This window comes from Pelobates fuscus, chromosome 1 (genome assembly GCF_036172605.1).
Source record: "Pelobates fuscus isolate aPelFus1 chromosome 1, aPelFus1.pri, whole genome shotgun sequence".
NCBI lineage: Eukaryota > Metazoa > Chordata > Amphibia > Anura > Pelobatidae > Pelobates > Pelobates fuscus.
Window position 1 is genome coordinate 350,106,566 of NC_086317.1, and position 20,921 is coordinate 350,127,486.

A 20,921-nucleotide genomic window follows, 5' to 3' on the forward strand; every position below is an offset into this window, starting at 1 on the left:
CTAGTGCATATTCATAGTTGCCACTCTTTGGCATCTGGATATGATCTATCTGGATTCTTTGGAATGGATACATGGGTTTAGCCAGGTGTTTCAAGGGGACTTTAGCTGTTTTCCCAGGATTGCATTTAGCACAGATGGCACCCGCCTTGTAGTAATTACTGATTAGTGTAGTAATTCCAGGAGCTTCATAGTACTTCTGTACAAGGGCATTCATCAGATCTTTTGATAAGTGTGCAGGGCCATGTGCCCATTGGACAACTGCTGGGTATAAACTCGTGGGGAGACGGAATCTGAGGTTGTTGTAATACACTCCATCCTTTAGGACAGCCCCTTTCTGTTTGCATTTTTGTATTTCTTCGGGGGCTACTGTAGCCTGTTGTTCGCGTAAGATCTTTAGATCGGTTGGAAGAGTCTGCAAAGTGAATATTGGAGTTTCTTCATTTCCGGACACTCTTCTTTCCACTTCCTGTGGTTTTCTTGCAGCTTGCTTTGCAGCTTGATCAGCTAGATGGTTGCCCTTTGCTTCATCCGTGTCCAACTTCCCATGTGCTTTTATCTTCAAAACAGCCACTTCTTCTGGAAGTAGGAGGGCGTCCATCAGCTCCTTGATTGCAAAACTGTGCTTAACTGGTGTACCGGCAGTGGTAAGAAATCCTCTTGTTTTCCAAATCAATCCGAAGTCATGAGCCACGCCCAGTGCATATCTTGAATCTGTGTAGATATTGGCGCGTTTTCCTTCAGAGATCTTGCATGCTGAAGTTAGAGCTTGTAATTCAGCTTCTTGTGCAGACTTTGTTGATGGTAGAGATGATGACTCAATAATTTCATCTGTTGTGGTGACGGCATATCCTGTATGATATTTTCCTTCTTCATCAGCATACCTGGAACCGTCCACAAACAGGGTAATGTCAGGATCTGCTAGTGGATCCTCATGCACGGTTGGTAGGTGCATTTTTTCCATTTTCATCTGTTCGAAGCAGTCATGGGGGATTTCTGGATCATAGTCGTGCTGTATGACTAGGTCTTCAAATTCTTCTTCCAGAAAATAACGTGGCCATGCTCTTATATGTTCACGTTCAGTTGATGCATACCTGGCAACACCTATTTCTTGAAGTTGTGAATCATCCATGGTAGCCCATAATTTTGCCATAGGCCCAAGATCACCCCATGACTTAGTCTTTGACTTGGTTACAGGGACATGTGGAATAGCTGTGTCCCAATGATGGTACAGATGTTTAAGTCCATGTGGCAGTTGGATCAAAGCCATGCTGTTACCTTCAGTATCGTAGTGGAAGTCTTGTAAGGTGAATGTTACCTCAACCAATTGAAAAAGTTCATCTTCATAATGAGGGTCAGGGTTGAGTGTTGGTTTGTACCACATGGTGCAGAAGGCATATTCAGGCCCGTCACAGGAGGTAGAGGTAAATTGGGGAGCAGTTTTGTAAGGGTGTGTGTAAGGAGTAGGACATATCTTTCATCCATGATGAATCCATAATAGCTACCCCCCCTCAGGGAGTGGCAGAAGAGTGGCCGGAGCAAGGTATGATGTCAGGTAGAGGCAGAGTTGTCTGTGGGCGGAAATGTCTTAGAGAAGTAAGGTGCTTTGGCTGGATACAATAGAGAATAGAATTAAAATCATGAGGAGTAAGAATTATTAGGACCGGCACTAGAGGTGCCACACCACTGGGGGCTGCCATATTGGATGTGGGCATGACTTGAGCAGGTTGAGGCAGGGTAGGCGAGATCGGGGTAGGGGGTGTGGCAATGGAAGGTACATGGGAAGTGGCTGAATAGGGCAGAGTTGCGGGGTAAGGGTAGGAGAAGGGCGGAGGAGATGGGTAGGGATTAAGAAGGGAGGAAGCGTATAAAGAATATAAAAATGGTGGTGGGGAGATGGAGGAATGAGTGAGGACATGAGATGAAGGAGGAGGAGAAGAAGGAGCAGTAGGATGGGAGACAGACGAAGGGGAGGGATCAGTGGAAGGAGTAAGAGGAGGTGGGCAGGTAAGGGAGCAGACAGGTGATGTAGCAGTGGAGGTGGGCAGGGTGGTGGATGGGCGGAAGGGAGGAAGAGCGGACGGGAGAAATGGAATGGAGGGGGAGGGTGGTAAAGGAGAGGATGAGGGTGAGGAGATCTATAGGACTGATGGGGGGGAAATAAGGATCCATCAGCATTCAATACCAGGTAGAAATGAGGAGGCAGGTAAGATTCTCTTCCGCTGTGGAGGCTGCAAATAGCCCATTTACAACAACTATAAACTGACCCTATGCTTTCCCTATAGAAAAATAATAAAAGGCTAACATGCACATCTGTCTGAACAGGCCTCTAACGCTATCCCTGACTCTCTTCTTTTTCCCCTATTCCTTTTTATATATAGCATAGCTCAAAATATAATGCCTACATACATCACAAATATACATGATCACAATTTTATGTCTTGCAAAAGGGATAAACTTATTGTACTCTTCGCTGGTAATGTATTAAAAACATACAAAATAGACAAATAACATTGTTTTCTGCGAGATAAATTAAAAAGATAATGGAGATTTTTGTTAAGCTTTATAAATAGCTATACATTAATCTACCTTTCTTGTTTTCCAGTTTCTGGCTGTCAATGCACTTGCTGCTAGTAATAGATCTGGAATTAATACACTATAATGCCCAAAGTCTCGACTTATATGTATATGCAATAATAAAATATCTGGGCTTACGTCAAAATTTATGTAAAACAGTCTTTGAATCTTGGAGGCTATCATTTTCCAATAAAGACAGATCAAATTTTTTTTTTTTTTTTTTTTTTTTTTAGACCAAACCTTTAACTGTATTACCATTTATTCAAGAAATCTTTGTTTATTAGAAATTAATTTAAGTAAATATTCTTTAAGATAACCCTTTTTCCAGCATGTTATCAATTTTTGTACACAAAGTTAAAACACATTTGTTACTTACACGTGAATCGATAGAATGAATATATATATATATATATATATATATATATATTCTATCTATATATTTTCTCCATTAATAACCATCACTTATCACAGACACATTTATGATATAGGGAAACAAATAGCAGGATTATTTTAGTAATTGTAACTTTCTTGTTCATAATATGTAGAGTACAAGGAAAACAACATATCATAAGACAGGATTAGCATGATAGGGGTAGGTCTCTTGATGGAGGCAGCCATGACAGGGGCGTGGAAGGAAATGATGACAAGGTAAGGGCAGAAGTGATGTCACTTTAGGGCCAACCTTCTTTTGTACTAGGGGCCATTTTCTTTTAGGGTGTTTCAACATTACACTATATTATAGCTAATAAAATAAATCAGAGAAGCAACATTCTGTTCAGCAAAATGAAATACTAAACTATGGACAGACTTGACGGATTAAATAAGACAGTTGTGAATATTATACATTTAACAGCCTGTAAAGCTGTCTCTAGAAACATGTACTTTAAGATAACATGATGCAAAATAAACTCACGGAATTCAACCAATTTCCCTTATCATCCACCAGCCATTAATCACTTCACATACTAACTTAACAACTTTGCATATTCCCTCTATCCTTGTAGCAGATTCATTTTCCTAACCTCCGTAATCATATATACCAGTCTTTACTTTGCACCGCGAAAGAAAATAAAGCGCCTCGTGAGCGAGTGTCCCCCACAATCCTCACTGCCTTATCACAAAACACAATATATATATATATATAAAGCGCTACGGAATCTGTTGGCATCATATAAATGGCAACAACAATAATAATATACAAACCCTAGAAACCTCTTATACGACACATCACTCCTTAACCATCCTATCAACTCCTATGTAAATAACAAAATACACAATTAGAATATTTTCTAGCAAAAATTCCATTGCTAACTCTTATCAGTAGCTCTGAATAACTCTACGGAACACAAATCTGAATCGTAGGCATGTCACACCCCTCCCTCCTCCCCCCACCCCCCCATGTCTCACAGAAGGCAAGAAGGGAGGGGTGGGAGTAGAGAGAGAGAGAGAAACAAGAGGGACTGCAAGCATGAAATTTTAACCATGTCAGCGCTGGAAGGACAGTTACGTTACAATTATTGCAAGAAAAGAGACACAAAAACACAACATTTACCCATACTATAGCAGAAAGTAATATGGCCATGTACACATTAGAACAATGCGCATATAAACAGTAAAACACAGCAAATAACTCCTGATCCAGTCAGGTCAATCATAATATAGTAATAATCTCAGTGAAACTCAATACAAAACCCCAACTCTCTACTAGGGTGATCCTCAGCCATCTAATGGCTAACACACAATACAAAAACCCCACAGCATTTAAGATTGGGGTAGGGTGGGGACCAGGGATGGTGACCGTGGTCAGCTACATTTCGGTCATTACTGACGGGATGATGGGAGTGGTCACCTCCTGGACGCCATGACAGGGCGCTGGCTGGGAGAACTTCCCAGTAACACAATTATAGTACACAAACAGTTTTACACCTTTATGATTAACCTCTTCCTCAATCCATCCCTCCTGCTGAATAGCCTTTGCCACCCGGTACCAAGCCTCCGCTGTCCGGACTAAATCATGGTCTGCCAGCTTGCCTTTCTTTTCTGTCAGTAACTTACGCCAGCTCTCTGGCTGCAATCTACCACACAGAGGTACAGCAATTCCACACACTTTGGCAAACTTATCAACTTTCTTAACCATCTCTTTTCCTTCTCTATCTTCCACCAAATCACATGCTAACCAACCCTTATTGGGTTTACCTAACTTCTGTCCCATACCCTCTATATAAGGCGTCCCAGATATAGAGAAAGATAAATGGAAAGAGAATGTCTACAGTGCTCGACTGCTACGTAAGAATAAATTCCAACGTACGTCTTCCCAAAACGTAGACTAGTCACTGATTCCGCCTACCCGAGGTAGCCGCGGATTGGAGCGAGGCGAGAAGTGTGTGACCAATCACTTCTCTCAGTAAAGAGAAATAGGAGGGGAAAGTGTAAATGATACAGAGAGTAAGATGAAAGTAAATAAAGTAAATACAAACAATATTCAAGTGTAAATACAGTACATGCATCACAGTGCAAATAAGTTCAACAGTTCAAACAAGTTTAACAATAATCCCTTTCTTTTACACATGTGGCAAAAGCCACCTACCTCAATCCCGTAGTACACCTGCAGATCCACCCGCATGTATCGCTACCACGTGGTGATAGAGACAGCAATACCTGCCTGAATCCACCAGCCACAAAAGTTAAACTGGAACACCCAGCGTCAGCGCTCGAGGCTGCAGTGTTCCACCTCTCTGCAAACAACAAGCAGAGTAAAGTGGTGTCCAATGAGGCTAGCAGTCAAAGTGACACTTATGGGGAATCCCCAGGAAGCAGTGAGTCTACACCCCTCCACAGATTCCCAACCCTCTTTTTCCTTACTGCCGTAGCTACTCGGCACCTAAAAGAGTAAAACAGGCAAACAGAAGATCCCCAGGAAAACTTCCACAGATCCACCCCCCTTTTTCCTTACAGCCACAGCCACGTGGCTCCTAAAAGGGGTAAACAGGCAATCACTCAACCCGGGCACATAAACTAAAGACAAAACAATTCAAACACACTCAGGTAACAGTCAACAGGTAAGGTACAGGGGTCTCTGGGCAAGATATTACCTGACTTTGATGTCCTCTAGGCAGCCAATCTCAGACGCTGGGGCAGGTCAATCACAGGGGGCTGGAACATACCGGCCAGGTGCTGCAGCAAACTCTACCGTGTATTCAGAGGTGATCAATCTCCTTCCTTCCCCCAGGATTCATCCACCCCGCGTCTTCTTGGACGGCTGCCATAGCAGGGCATAACCCAGCCCCCATGTTGATGCGCCAAATGTTATAGTATTCTTTTAACCCCTTTAATGTGTGACATGTCATGATTCCCTTTTATTTCAGAAGTTTGGTCCTTAAGGGGTTAAACAAACCAATAAGTTTGAATGACTATCTGTTCCTGACCAAATTAGAGATGATTAAATTGCGTATACGCAGAAGTAAATTCACACTGACACGAGGTTCAGGTTACATGAAAGAACTTCAGAAAATTTAATGGCATCTGTTAAAAAGTGGGTACGCAGACCCTTATAAGGGCAAAATTACATCATTGAAAGAAATCAAGATATGAGCAAGAGAACATTATCAATTGGCTTAGGTGTAAAGTGGTTAGTTAAATGCCCTCTCCCCTGGGTGTTACATCTTATGTCATAGCTGACGTCATGACGAGCTCCTCCAGGTTTCAGCACCATCTTGCTGGCACGAGGAGCTCACTCGATGGGAGGGGGCTTTTGGCAGCTATCCATTTTGAGCAACTGGCACGTTAGTCTTTCAAGGTTAGTTCTCCAAGGCCTTTCTAGCAATTACACATTTTATTAAGACTATCTGCTACAATGTTTCACTTAACAGGATCCTAGCATTTCCTGCTGACACACTATTTCTATGAACAACGCATTCTTGTAAGATTTAAACTATGAGGCCTATGAAAAGGGAATATAAGAGTATAGTATTAAAGGGGCCCAGTAAGGGTATAGTTTATAAGGGGCCTAATAATTCTACAACAAATGTAGTATGTGTGTTAGTGCAGTGAATGCAGAGTGTGTGTAAATGTGTAGTGAATGCAGAGTGTGTGTTAGTGTAGTGAGTGCAGTGTGTTAATGTGTAGTGAATGCAGAGGGTGTGTTAGTGTGTAGCGGATGCAGAGTGTGTGTTAGTGTGTAGTGAATGCAGAGTGTGTCAGTGTAATGAATGTAGTGTGTGTGTGTCAGTGTAATGAATGTAGTGTGTGTGTTAGTGCAGTGAATGCAGAGTGTGTGTAAATGTGTAGTAAATGCAGAGTGTGTGTAAATGTGTAGTAAATGCAGAGTGTGTGTTAGTGTAGTGAATGCAGAGAGTGTTTGAGTAGTGGATGTAGTGTGTGTACAGTGATGTAGTCTGTGTTTGTGTAGTGGATGTAGTGTTTGTATGTACTAGATGAAATTTGTTTAGTGGATGCAGTGTCTGTAGTGGATGTAGTGTGTGTATTAGACGCAGTGTCTGTGTATAGTGAATGCAGAGTGTTTCAACTTGTGGTGGATGTAGTGTGTGTACTGTGAATACAGGATGTTTGTGTAGTGGATGCTGTGTGTACAGTTGATGCAGAGTGTATGTTAGTGTAGTGAATGTAGAGTGAGTGTCAGTATAGTGAATCCAGAGTGTGTGCATAGTTTAGTGAATTCAGAGTGTGTGTTAGTGTGTAATAAATGCAGAGTGTGTGTTGGGGTGTAGTGAATGCAGAGTGTGTGTTAGGGTGTAGTGAATGCAGAGTGTGTTAGGGTGTAGTGAATGCAGAGTGTGTTAGGGTGTAGTGAATGCAGAGTGTGTGTTAGGGTGTAGTGAATGCAGAGTGTGTGTTAGGGTGTAGTGAATGCAGAGTGTGTGTTAGGGTGTAGTGAATGCAGATTGTGTGTTAGTGTAGTGAATGCAGATTGTGTTAATGTGTAGCGAATGCAGATTGTGTCAGTAAAGTGGATGCAGTGAGTGTGTTAGTATTAGTGTATGCAGTGTGTTTTGTATTAGTGTATTAATGTATGCAGTGTGTGTGTTAGTGTATGAAGTGTGTGTGTTGTTAGTGTATGCAGTATGTGTGTTGTGTTAGTGTATGCAGTATGTGTGGTGTGTTAGTGTATGCAATGTGTGTGTTGTGTTAGTGTATGCAGTGTTGGTGTTGTATTAGTGTATGCAGTGTGTGTTAGTGTGTGTGTTAGTGTATGCACTGTGTGTTGTATTAGTGTATGCAGTGTGTGTTGTGTTAGTGTATGCAGAGTGTGTATTGTGTTAGTGTATGCAGTGTGTGTTGTGTTAGTGTATGCAGTGTGTGTTGTGTTAGTGTATGCAGTGTGTGTTGTGTTAGTGTATGCAGAGTGTGTTGTGTTAGTGTATGCAGAGTGTGTGTTGTGTTAGTGTATGCAGAGTGTGTGTTGTGTTAGTGTATGCAGTGTGTGTTGTGTCTGTATGCAGTGTGTGTTGTGTCTGTATGCGCAGTGTGTGTGTGTGTTGTGTCTGTGTCTGTATGCGCAGTGTGTGTGTGTGTTGTGTCAGTGTGTGTTGTGTCAGTGTATGCAGTGTGTGTGTGTGTGTGTGTGTAAATGTGCAATCTGGGGGGGAGGAGGGGGAGGAAGGGGCATTTTCACATAAAAAAAAAATTAAAAAATTTAATTAAATAGTTTCTCCCCCCTCCCTGGTGGTCCGGTGGGCGGGGCCCCGGCTCCCTGTTACCGCAGAGGGGGCCCAGGCAGCACACAGCTTCTCATCTCTCCTCTCTTCCAATAACTCTTGCAAGACCCGCGGAGCTTTGCCATGGCAACCGGGTCTCGCAAGAGTTATTAGCAGAGAGGAGAAGAGGAGAAGCTGTGTGCAGCCTGGGCCCCCTCTGCGGTAACAGGGAGCCGGGGGCCCGTGGCTGCACACATAGAGAATATCGCTATCTATGTGTGCAGAGAGGGAAAGTGGGGCCCAGGACTGCCAGAGCAGTCCGGGCCCCCCAGGGCCACCGGGCCCGGGACAACCGTCATGGTTGTCAACCCCTAATGGCGGCCCAGCTCACGGATACTAAATAAGGCCAAGGACCAAGCTACTAAATGATTCACTGAGGAAAGGAATAATGTGTCTCACGAGAAAACATTGCAAAAATATGTGTTAATACCGTTAGCATTCCACACAGGCACATTGAAAATGCGAGACTCCATAATAAAGCATTGGGACATTTTACAGTCTGATGGTAACCTTCCCTCGTTATTTTAGGAAATGCCGACCATAAGTTACAAAAAAATAAAAATCTTCGGGATCTACAGGTGAAGAGCTGGTGGATGTTAGAGGACTCCAGTGACAACCAGTGAAGTCCCCATGCCCATGAGAGTTAAGGCAGTGCTGGAAAATAATGGTGGCCACACAAAATATTGACACTTTGGACCCAATTTGGACATTTCCACTTAGTGTACTAACTTTTGTTGCCAATGGTTTAGACATTAATGGCTGTGTGTTGAGGTATTTTGAGGGGACAGCAAATGTACACTGTTATACATGCTGTACACTTACTACTTTACATTGTAGCAGAGTGTCATTTCTTCAGTGTTGTCACATTAAAAGATATAATAAAATATGTACTCACTTTTGTAAGATACTGGATACCTATACACAGATACAGACACTAATACAAAGAATACACACACACAGACACACACCCTGACACACAGATACACGCACACACACACACACAGACAAAGACACACAGTGATACACAGGTACACACAGACATTTCTCACACACACACACAAATATAAACATACTGACACACATACAGAAACACACACAGACATACATGCAGACACACACACACACACATACTGACACACACATACGGACATACATACATACATAGTGACATACATACAGACACACACACACACACACACACACACTGGCTTTCAAAAAGACACATATGGGATTAAAAATGCACTACTCGAGAAAATAAGACTAAGCAACATGTACAATCTGCTTATAGCATGTTTTACTACCAACTCTAAATCATATGTAAAGTATTTGCAGATGTTGAAATAGCATGGAGTTTTCAAAGTTTGTGATATTTACAATCAGACCTTACTTGGCCTAATAGATCTGTACATATTTTATAAATTAAGGATATTTTGCATATGTCCAATGAGAATCCATAAGTTTCATATTTATTTGGGATTTAAATAAGGTCAGAAGATAGTATAATTTAATTTATTAAAATTATGTTCAGTTAAGTTGGTAAGATGTTTTGGATGTCTGGAGTAACTGTCTTCATTAAAAAAAGTGTTCTATTTTCTATGTAATCCCTTGATTTTTTTTTTATCACTTTTATCACTGTGAGAACTTATTTATCCTTGATACCTGTTAATTCATCTTATCTTTGGGCTAGAGGCACCCAGACCACTTTTGCTCATTGAAGTGGTCTGGGTGCAGTGTCTCATCACCCTTAAACCCGAGCATGTAATTATTGCAGTTTTTAATAAATTATAATAATTAACTGGTAGACAGCCACCAGAAGGTGCTTAGGTGACTTTTGGAAATCCTAATGTGAGCACGTATGCGCATTGGGTCTCCCCCACCAGTTGACATCAGCAAGGGAGGAGTAAAGGTGAACCCGAGCCGACGCCGAGGGCCATGGGCGCTGGACCCAGGTAAGTGACAGAAAGAGTTTTCAATCCTTTATGTACCACAGGGGGAGGGGGAGAGAGGAGGGGTGGGATTGATTGAGAGGGAAGCGCTATAGTGCCCGGAAAATTAGTTTGTTTTGTTTATAGTTACCCTTTAAGACTGTAAGATGTGTTCTAGGTTTTAGGTTGGTATTTTTTTATAGGGTATTGCGAACATTCTAAATCAAAATCAATTGATTATGTTAAATATATTTGTCTATATCCATTGTTCTATACGTCATACACATTAAGATTTAGGCTTTTTTAACCTTTGTATTATTTCAATTTTTCCAGGTTCTATGTAACCAATTAAATTTCACTTATCGCTGTGAGTAGCTATATATCCTTGAAATATCTTAGTTATTAATTCATCTTCTTTAGAAAGAATGGCCTTTTACATGAACAAGAGTGGGCTATTCTAACATCTTTTTAATTATGTTGTTTTGGAATTATTTATAAAAATAGTTTAAGATTTTTCTTCGAGGTTGTCAGGGAGGGTTCCTTATTATAAGTTTTTCCACTTAATATCTAGAGTCTATTTTTATTGTCCATTCAAGCAAATCATCAATGTCTATTCTAGACATCACAAAACATAAATATATATATATATATATATATATAGCAATAAATATATTGTGAGTTTTCTATGAATGGATTATTGTTGATGTAAGAAAAAAATTATCCAGAAAAAGGCACGATTGCACTGACTTATGGGTTAGAGCCTCCTCTTAGAGCAGAAAGAAGAGCAAACAGAAGTGAAATAATATAAAAAACATGTCTGGTTATAGCCTCCTATCACCACTTTTAATAACCCATGTCTGATATATATTTTTGTACTGTCTTGATGACAAATGGCATGAGGGTTTTTATTAGTAGGTCTCTAATGTAAGCAGATTAGACTGTCAGATGTTCAAATTTGCATTTGCTGCTAAAACACAAATCTGCGACACTTCATCTGCTTTTACAGCTGCTGAGATTGTTTTTTTCCCATCTCAGGTAAGTGCATCTTATTAATTGCAGGCGCACACCTAAGGCTGCTCGTTCCCATGAACAAATAATCCTCTGAAACTAGCACCTGCCAGCTTTTATCTGTATGCTATGGTCTGGCTTTACTTTGTCTGGGAAAATGTTGACAATAATTTGACTATGTCTGTGAAAACAAGCTGTTTATATCATAGGGTCGCAGCTAGTAATAATTGTTTTACAGTTATTGGAAGATTTACAGATTGTAACAATTCTGCTTTGCAGACACTGCTCTGAAATTGTACTCAATCCTTTGCCAGGTTTATATATTTTTATATTCAGGTTCCTTGCCTAGTAATTGGAATCAAGTTAAGAGATTGCTTTGATTAATTAATTTCCTTAAAGCGTAATAGTATGAGGCTGGTTAGGAAACTGTGCCTAGCTTATGCCACTTACAACAACTTTGAGTGGGAAATAGTCTGTTTAAAGAAACTATAGGCGGTGGTCTGTCTTGAGTGTCCTTGTTCTCTTAACCCTGCAATGTGAAAGCATTCCAAGGCAGAGTAGCTGCAATATTTACATTGCAGGGTTAAGAAAAGCTCTAGTTGCTGTCAACCTCTAGTGGCTGTCATTACGTATGTGTGGTGTCGCTGGAGGAGGAGAGTGATCCAATACAGAGGGACTTTCATATCCTAATATATTTAAATATTAATAAAAACACATCCAACATATTCAATGTTCCATCCTAATTCAAGAAAGAATTGGGGTACGTTATGGGTCATGTTCCAAAATCCATCATCGGCAGTTCCTCTTGCCACTTTGACACAGGAAAAGATACTTGTGAAGAAAATAGACTGAGTTCGGTATTTTCTTCTATGTTCTGGCTTTTCTGCAGTATTTTGTTCATTTTGGATCTATTCGTTCGGTAGTTTAAAACTACAGAAAACGGCAGCCATCTTGTTTGCACGAAAGGAGGCAGCGGGACTTGGTCATCGAGTGTCTGGAACTAAAATCGGACACTCGACCTCCCTAACCACCGCTGAAAATACCAAACGCCTGCTTCCTTTAGTTGCCGAACAGCCAGAGCACCATTCAGTAGTTTGGTTCATAGGAACAAGGGGAGCAATCGCTCCAATGAGCCAGGAGGATCCATTCGGGACTTTTATTCGTTTTATGTCATTTACGGAATTGACCGACCGCACACGCTGAATTCGTGGCACTATTTTGGGCAGGAGCCTCGTGTGTGGTCGGTAACTTATAACTTCCGTACTTTTTGAGAACCCCTGACCTGATCTGGGTGAAATGTCGGTTTTAATTACCATATTAGTTATATGTTTAAAAGATGACGTATCTAACAAATCGGATAATGATTGGAATATTTTAGTATGGATGGGTAGTCTATTAGAGGGTAAGTCGTGTCAGATTTTTGGATTCCTTTCAGCAAGGTTTTGATTTGATATGATGATAGGAGTCTTGTTTTATTAGGGTGTTGTGAGAACAGGTGGTGTGGAATACAAATACAAAAAAAACAAGTCCTGTGCTCAAACTCACACTACTCCTGGATGCAGGGCCGGTGCAAGGATTTTTGGCTACACAGGCGAAGATGAATTTTGCCGCCCCCCCTGGAGAGGGGCACATGGGGCAGTAGAGTGGGGACAGAGGCTATAGAGGGGCTGTTAAGGGGCAGGGGTAGTATGGTGGGGCAGGGGCTATAGAGGGGCTGTTAAGGGGCAGGGGTAGTATGGTGGGGCAGAGGCTGTAGAGGGGCTTTAGAGGGGGCAGGGGTAGTATGGTGGGGCAGGGGCTATAGAGGGGGCAGGGGCAGTATAGTGGGGCAGGGGAATAGAGGGGCTGTAGAGGAGGCGGGGCAGGGGCAGTATGGTGGGGACAGGGACTATAGAGGTGGCAGGGGTAGTATGGTGGGGGGCAGGGGCTATAGAGGTGGCAGGGGAGTATGGTGGGGCAGGGGGAGTATGGTGGGGGCCGGGGGAGTATGGTGGTGGCAGGGGAAGTATGGTGGGGGCAGGGGCAGTATGGTGGAGCAGGGGGACTATAGTGGGGGCAGGGGTAGCATAGTGGGGCAGGGGCTGTAAAGGGGGCAGTATGGTGGGGGCAGGGGCTATAGAGGGAAATAGAAGTGCTGTAGAGGGGCAAATGGGGCAGTAGAGGGGGCAGGGGCACTATGGTGGGGCAGGGGCTATAGAGTGGCTGTAAAGGGGGCAGGGGTAGTATGGTGGGGCAGTTTGGAGGGGGCAGGGGCCATAGAGGTGGCAGGGGTAGTATGGTGGGGGCAGGGGCTATAGAGGTGGCAGGGGAGTATGGTGGGGGCAGGAGCCGTATAGTGGGGGCAGGGGCTGTATAGTGGGGGCAGGGGGAGTATAGTGGGGGCAGGGGGAGTATAGTGGGGGCAGGGGGAGTATAGTGGGGGCAGGGGGAGAATGGTGGGGGCAGGGGGAGAATGGTGGGGGCAGGGGGAGAATGGTGGGGGCAGGGGGAGTATGGTGGGGGCAGGGGGAGTATGGTGGGGGCAGGGGGAGTATGGTGGGGCAGGGGGAGTATGGTGGGGGCAGGGGCTATAGAGGTGGCAGGGGAGTATGGTGGTGGCAGGGGAGTATGGTGGGGCAGGGGGAGAATGGTGGGGGCAGGGGGAGAATGGTGGGGGCAGGGGGAGAATGGTGGGGGCAGGGGGAGAATGGTGGGGGCAGGGGGAGTATGGTGGGGGCAGGGGGAGTATGGTGGGGGCAGGGGGAGTATGGTGGGGGCTGGGGGAGTATGGTGGGGGCAGGGGCTATAGAGGTGGCAGGGGAGTATGGTGGGGGCAGGGGGAGTATGGTGGGGGCAGGGGGAGTATGGTGGGGCAGGGGGAGTATGGTGGGGGCAGGGGCTATAGAGGTGGCAGGGGAGTATGGTGGGGGCAGGGGCCGTATAGTGGGGGCAGGGGCCGTAAAGTCGGGGCAGGGGGAGTATAGTGGGGGCAGGGGGAGTATAGTGGGGGCAGGGGGAGTATGGTGGGGGCAGGGGGAGTATGGTGGGGCAGGGGGAGTATGGTGGGGGCAGGGGCTATAGAGGTGGCAGGGGAGTATGGTGGGGGCAGGGGCCGTATAGTGGGGGCAGGGGCCGTAAAGTCGGGGCAGGGGGAGTATAGTGGGGGCAGGGGGAGTATAGTGGGGGCAGGGGGAGTATGGTGGGGGCAGGGGGAGTATGGTGGGGCAGGGGGAGTATGGTGGGGGCAGGGGCTGTATAGTGGGGGCAGGGATAGTATAGTGGGGGCAGGGGGAGTATGGTGGGGGCAGGGGGAGTATGGTGGGGGCAGGGGGAGTATAGTGGGGGCAGGGGGAGTATGGTGGGGGCAGGGGGAGTATGGTGGGGGCAGGGGGAGTATGGTGGGGGCAGGGGCAGTATGGTGGGGCAGGGGGAGTATGGTGGGGGCAGGGGCCATATAGTGGGGGCAGGGGCCGTATAGTGGGGGCAGGGGGAGTATGGTGGGGGCAGGGGGAGTATGGTGGGGGCAGGGGGAGTATGGTGGGGGCAGGGGCCGTATAGTGGGGGCAGGGGCCGTATAGTGGGGACAGGGATAGTATAGTGGGGGCAGGGGGAGTATGGTGGGGGCAGGGGCTGTATAGTGGGGGCAGGGGGAGTATGGTGGGGGCAGGGGCTGTAGAAAGGGGCAGAAAAAAAAAGTTTTGATTTAAAAAAAAAAATGCTTCTTCCCCACCCCCTTCCCCTCCCCCTCCCCCTCCCAGAAGCTTACCTTGGGTCAGAGAGGGAGAACCTTACAACTGGTGGTCGGCTGGGAGGCTGGAGCTGCAGTCAGGACCGCTGGGAAGTCTGGGAGCAGTAGAAGTCCCGCCCCCTTCTGACATCATCAGAGGAGGACGGCTGACTTCACTGCCAGGCTCCTGCTGTGTGCTGGCTGCAGGGAGAGAGGTGAGATTACAAATCCGAGTCTCCAGCCAGAGGCAGGAGATTCGGATTTTTGCGCTCCCCCTCCTCTGGCGCCCTAAGGCGGCCGCCTGTGCCGCCTTATGGACGCGCCGGCCCTGCCTGGATGGCAGCAACGACCATAGCACACATCAGCCCCAATACATACAGTGAAAACCAAAGAAAACAGTTACCTGCGCTCTTCCCAAATCATTATGTAAATTTAAACAAATGGAGGTTATTTGGTTACTCCAATGGCCATGAGAGGGGATGCACACCTGCCACGTCAAGGCAAACTTCTTAGGTGGGCCCTACACTGACTATTCACCTTGCTTCCTTGAGCTTATGGCAAAGATATCTCTAATGAGACAGAGAGGAGTATTTTTATAAACCACTACATCTTATTGACCCTTAATAGGGAACATATGGGGTGGGCGGCAGCATTGTAACATAGCTGTGTGGTGTGGAATGCCCGTTAGATAGAGTTTGATTGTGTTAAGATAATTTTTACTTAAGGTGGCAAAAGGAAATGAACCCCAGTACGGCCTCCATAGCAAAATGTCCTGAATTTGAAAATCTGCTATGAATCCAGTGAAAAGGTAAGATTTCCTAGAGAGTGCAAGGTGGGAATAATTTTGTACATGTGTCACTAAAATGTTTATTCCAGTTACATGTCTTGGAATGGAAGGGCAGGAGTAGCCAGACGGGAAGAGGTGGGTAGAGTCTTGTGGAAAGCCCGCAAGCAGAAACGAGACAAGTGATCAGATGATACATTAGTGACCTCCGCAATGTGAATAGAAGTGAGGAAAAACTGGCAAGTGGCCACTGTCACATGTTCATCCTAACCTTGTGGTATACGTAATGGAAAATGTCTTCCTGGCATTAACGGAGGTACTCAGGAGCCATGTGCTGGTGTATCTGACTCCTGTGGCATGTTGAAGGATGCCAGTCGCTGCGGATCCATTCCAATTTATAACCCCACTTCCACCCACGGCATTGACAATGTTGGCGTGTTTGTGATGTCACGCAAACGATATGAACGCACGTTCTGGGGTCAAAAGATGGGTACGACCAATCAGATCTATGAGAGGCTTATTTCAACTCCTTTTTTCTTTTTCTCATTGCCCTGTCATAGTTTCCTTTAGTGGTTGTCCTAGAGTGTGTTCCTGAGCGTTTATTTCTGGTTATTGACTTTGGCTTAGTTTTGACTTCCCTGTTTTCTGGTATCCTTGACTTTCCCTCATCGTTGTGTCTCATGCCATTCTAAGGCCTGGTAAGATGTTACCTTTAGTCTTAGGTGTGATACAGTTCTGCGTGCTGGATCAACTAGTAATCCTGACAGCCACCAGCCACGTGAGTCTCCTGAAAAACCTCATAATTACTTTATTTACAATGTGGCAGGTAGCCAGGTTATCTCAAAAACACCTGACTGAGTGACCTGTCCAGTCAGGACCCCAGGCTATAGCTGTCGCCACTATCAGAAATAATTCAAACAAGGCCAATGTTGTGGAGAAGCTAGGTAGGGACTTAACTTTGTTAGGCCATGGACCCTAGAGCCATTGATTACCACAGATGGCTGCAAAGCCTTTATTGGCCCCAGCGTCTGTCCAGAGTGTCGGAGACTTGTCGGAAATTGGGGAATAAACATCGCTTTCCTGTTCCATGCGCCACATAAGTAAGTAGTGTGTGGGTCTAACGTGTTGTCTGAGGGAAGGTCCAGGAAGGTCCGGGAACAGAATAGATGGGAAATGAAGGATCTACCTTGTGGGATGATCCTTATGGCAAAACTGAGTGAGTCAAGCAGAAATTGTAGTTCTTTGCGGTTACAAGAACCTGACTGCAAGTATAGGTCAATGCTTGACAAGGTGCGCTTAATCTTGTCATGAGGGAGACAGGAATGCATGTTAACTGAGTCTAGTTGAATACCCAGAAAATGTATTCCCGTGTCTGAACCTTCCGTCTTTTCTGAGGAACCCGGGATTCAGTTATTCAAAAAGACCAATCATTTTAGTGAGACTGCAAGGGGGTTGAGAGTTGTCTTCAATTGTGAGGAAGTCGTTTACATAGTGTATGACAGTCGGGCATCTGCACAAATTAAGTAGTAACCAGCACAAGGTTTCTGCAAAAATGTCAAATATCTTGGGGCTACTCTTAAAACCGAAAGTAATCCTCGCCACTTAATACCATGCAGATGCTAAAGTGACGGGTGTATGGGAAATAATTTAAATGCATTGACAATGTCCGTTTTATTGAGCCATGCACCTGTCCCAGCAGCCAGAATGGCCCAGATGACATTGCCAAAGGTGGAACATTGCAGAGAGAATTCTTCAGAGGGTATGAGAGAGCTAAGACTAGGGATAGTGGAGGAATGTGGTGCTGATAGGTCAATGATCAGTTTGTGTTTCTGTCAAGATTTGCCCATGACTGTACTTAAAAAAAAAAAAAAAAAAAAAAGAGGGAATCTAAAAGGCATGAAAACAAATCGCTGTTCAAACTCTTGATTAGTTCGTCCACAAACTCTGGATCTGCTAGTGTCATCTGCAAATTATTGCATTCCAGCATGCCAGATGGCAAGTGTATGATACCTGTGTGAAACCCCTGTGACAATCCATCAGTTAGAAATTTAACCAAATGTTGTGAGGGGTGGTATCATAATAAATCAGCAAAATACTTAACATTAATGCAAGTGAGGTAAGGTTTAGTGAACATTTTGTTAGGGCACATAGATTTGGTGTGAGCCAGAAAACAGTAAGAGTGCACATGCAAGAACTGGACCCACAATTCCCAGCATTAAAATTATTACAAATCTGGGACTAACCAGCTTATCCTTGATAACTTTGGATGATTTTGACGTACAGTAAGCGACTGAGTGGCCCTGCTCAACTTCTGCTGTGTTAGGATATAAGTTGGTTGAGTGGACGCACAAACTGCACAAGCCGAAGTTCTGAGGCCTACAAAATGTCTGCAGAATAACTGTGTCTAGTCTACTCCAATCCATATTGACGTTAAATTAAATCAGAGCTGCAGCCACTTTTGCATAAAAAGAATGGTGGTAGTCATAAAAAGCTGTACCACCGTATTTGTACCCCAGATCCACCAGCTTGTGCATATAGACGTCCAATTCTTCTAGTTTTTTAAGATATATAGACCAATACACATCCCTAAAAATCCCAAAGGCCAGAACAAATACAGGTATCGAAAAAATGTTGTGCAATATATGGCCTCTAGCTCTTAGCACTACTGATATATCCCTATACACATATGTCCTATTCTCAATGACATCCTGAGAGTCAGTTAGGAGCAAGACCAGGTTAACATCCTTGCCCTCCAGGATGTCTATCTTGAGATTACCCGGGACTATATGCGATGGATTGATAACCTCAGGGACCTTCAGTGGAACAAGATAATTACCTGATGTGGAAAAAGAACCAGCTGAAATAGGATCAGTGGGTCCAGCAGGCAAGTTAGTGGAGCAGACTGTTCTTAATTTCTCCACTCTATCATTAATAAGTCCAATAGAAGACAATAATGAGGTCATCATGGCATGGACATCAGGCTGCTGGGACCCACTAGACCCTTAACCTGCATCCGAGTTGTTGGTGGTGGTATTCAGAAGTCAGTAGTTGGAAATGTAATACACCTTCTACGGAGCTCAGCTGTAAGACCTGAAATAGTCCACAATCTGAGGGGAGATACAGGGGTACCAGATATAGCTGATTTGCTGTGAAGGGACAGTTCTTCCGCCACTTCGAAAACCTGAGACATACTGAAATATATATATATATATATATATATATATATATAATTACCATTAGTGTGAAACTGAATTAGTACTGGCTAGCAAGCTAATGCCAAGTGGCGAAAATATTACACTAAAAGGGGTTGAAAGGTGAGGCCCTGCTCGTTGCCAAGTCACTTGAAACGCTCTAACTATGCATTGGCCTGAGTGGATTTTGAAGTCACCGAACGTTGTGGGTGGGTGTTGGCCTCTTGGTGAAAATAAAGCAGAAAATAGTATGGGAGTGACACATGAGGCCCTCTCAATTGTGCAAAGCAAATATGTATGCGTTGGGCCAATGGGCGTGAAGTGGAAATCAATCAATAAATTGATTATTTTGCGTATCTGCCCCTGGCCAAATTGAGAAACAATGCGTGCACGCTCCCTGAAGTAATTCACACCGGACACAAGTTTCAGGTTAATGAAGAACTTGAGGAATGTTTATTAGAGGGGGCAGGCATGCCCCTTATAAAGCAAAAAATACATCATAGCATTTATACATCAATAATTGGTTAGGGGTTAAGTGGTTGATTTATTGTTCGTCCTACCGGGTGTGATGTCACTGGCATCATGCGGGTCTCCCCCAGATTCCAGCGCCATCTTGTTAGTAAGGGTTTTATTTGATGACTAAGGGAAACTCCCTGGCCCTAGCAGCCATTTTAAGTAAATCATATAAAACGATAAATGCTGATTGAGAGCTATATAAAGTAAATAGACATTTTACAAGTTTAAGAAATCAGGATAATATTGCATTTCCACAACAGGGCGTATACCTCTGAGTTTGAGGATGGGTGTTGGCCTTGCAGGACCACTAGCCTGTGGCATAGAGGCCGGAAAACATACACTGTTTGGACACCTGGATCCCTGAAAACCAGACCTCAGCAAATAAGGAACTACAAACATTAGTAATTGTAAATGGCGTAGCTGAGACATAAGAAATGATGATTCCCAGTAGAAGTGGAGTAAGGAGGGTGGAGGTAATAAGGCACAGCAACCTAAAGATAAAAACGTAGGATAGTATCTGAGGATGTAGAAATACATGTGGGCCAGATTGTGAACCCAAGTAATATAAAGTAACCTACCCAAATTGCTAGATACAAGGTTAAAATTGGCAAATGTTGCCACGAAATGATGAGCATCTTGTGATTTGAACAGTCTGGACAGATATTGCCATTTAAATAAATTGAGATATTATCATGAATGATCGAGAAGGGAGAAAAGTTTATAGCACATCTAGAAACCAAATTTATCCAACCTACAAATGACAACCTTGATGTGCTGTTCAAAACAGGAACAAATGCCACTGACTAACAGTTCCTGAATGAACATATGGATATAACATTAACAAAAAACATATATGTTAACCAAATAGCAGGTATCAGCATGAAATATTAAATATAACTTTAATTTCCTACCAATATAAAGTTACAACATGCAAAAATTCAAAAGTGAACTGTAATATCATCTCAACCTGAAATTAGTCAAATATACAATCAATTCGTGTAGCTGCTGGATTTAGAATTAAAAGACAATCGGGAGGAATCACACGAACATCCTATACCTTAAACAGGTGTTCGTGTAAAACAGTCAGCTCGTATGAATTTAATACGAACGCCTAAGAATAGCATGCATTGGCTAGTGCGTGCGAAGGGAGCCGAACCAGGGTCCCTGTTCGTGTGGGTGAAAGATCTTACAAGAAAGAGCTGAAAGTATGCATACGTGTGAGTCTATATGAAAACAGCCGAACACATGCCAAAAATGTACAAAACAGCAAGTGGTGGAATAGACCCAAACCGTGAGGACGCCAAATGAATGCGACTGAGATGCTATGGTTTGGGCCTAACTTACAGTTCAAATGAGCATTTTCATGTTAGTCTCCGAGCAAGCTGAAAGAGGAAGCGGGCTGGAAGCATTCGGTGAGCGGTCAGATAAGTAGAACCAGACTGACAGGAAGGCAGAAACCAGGACCATGAGGATTCAGGTAAGAAACAGCAAGTGACCGGAAGT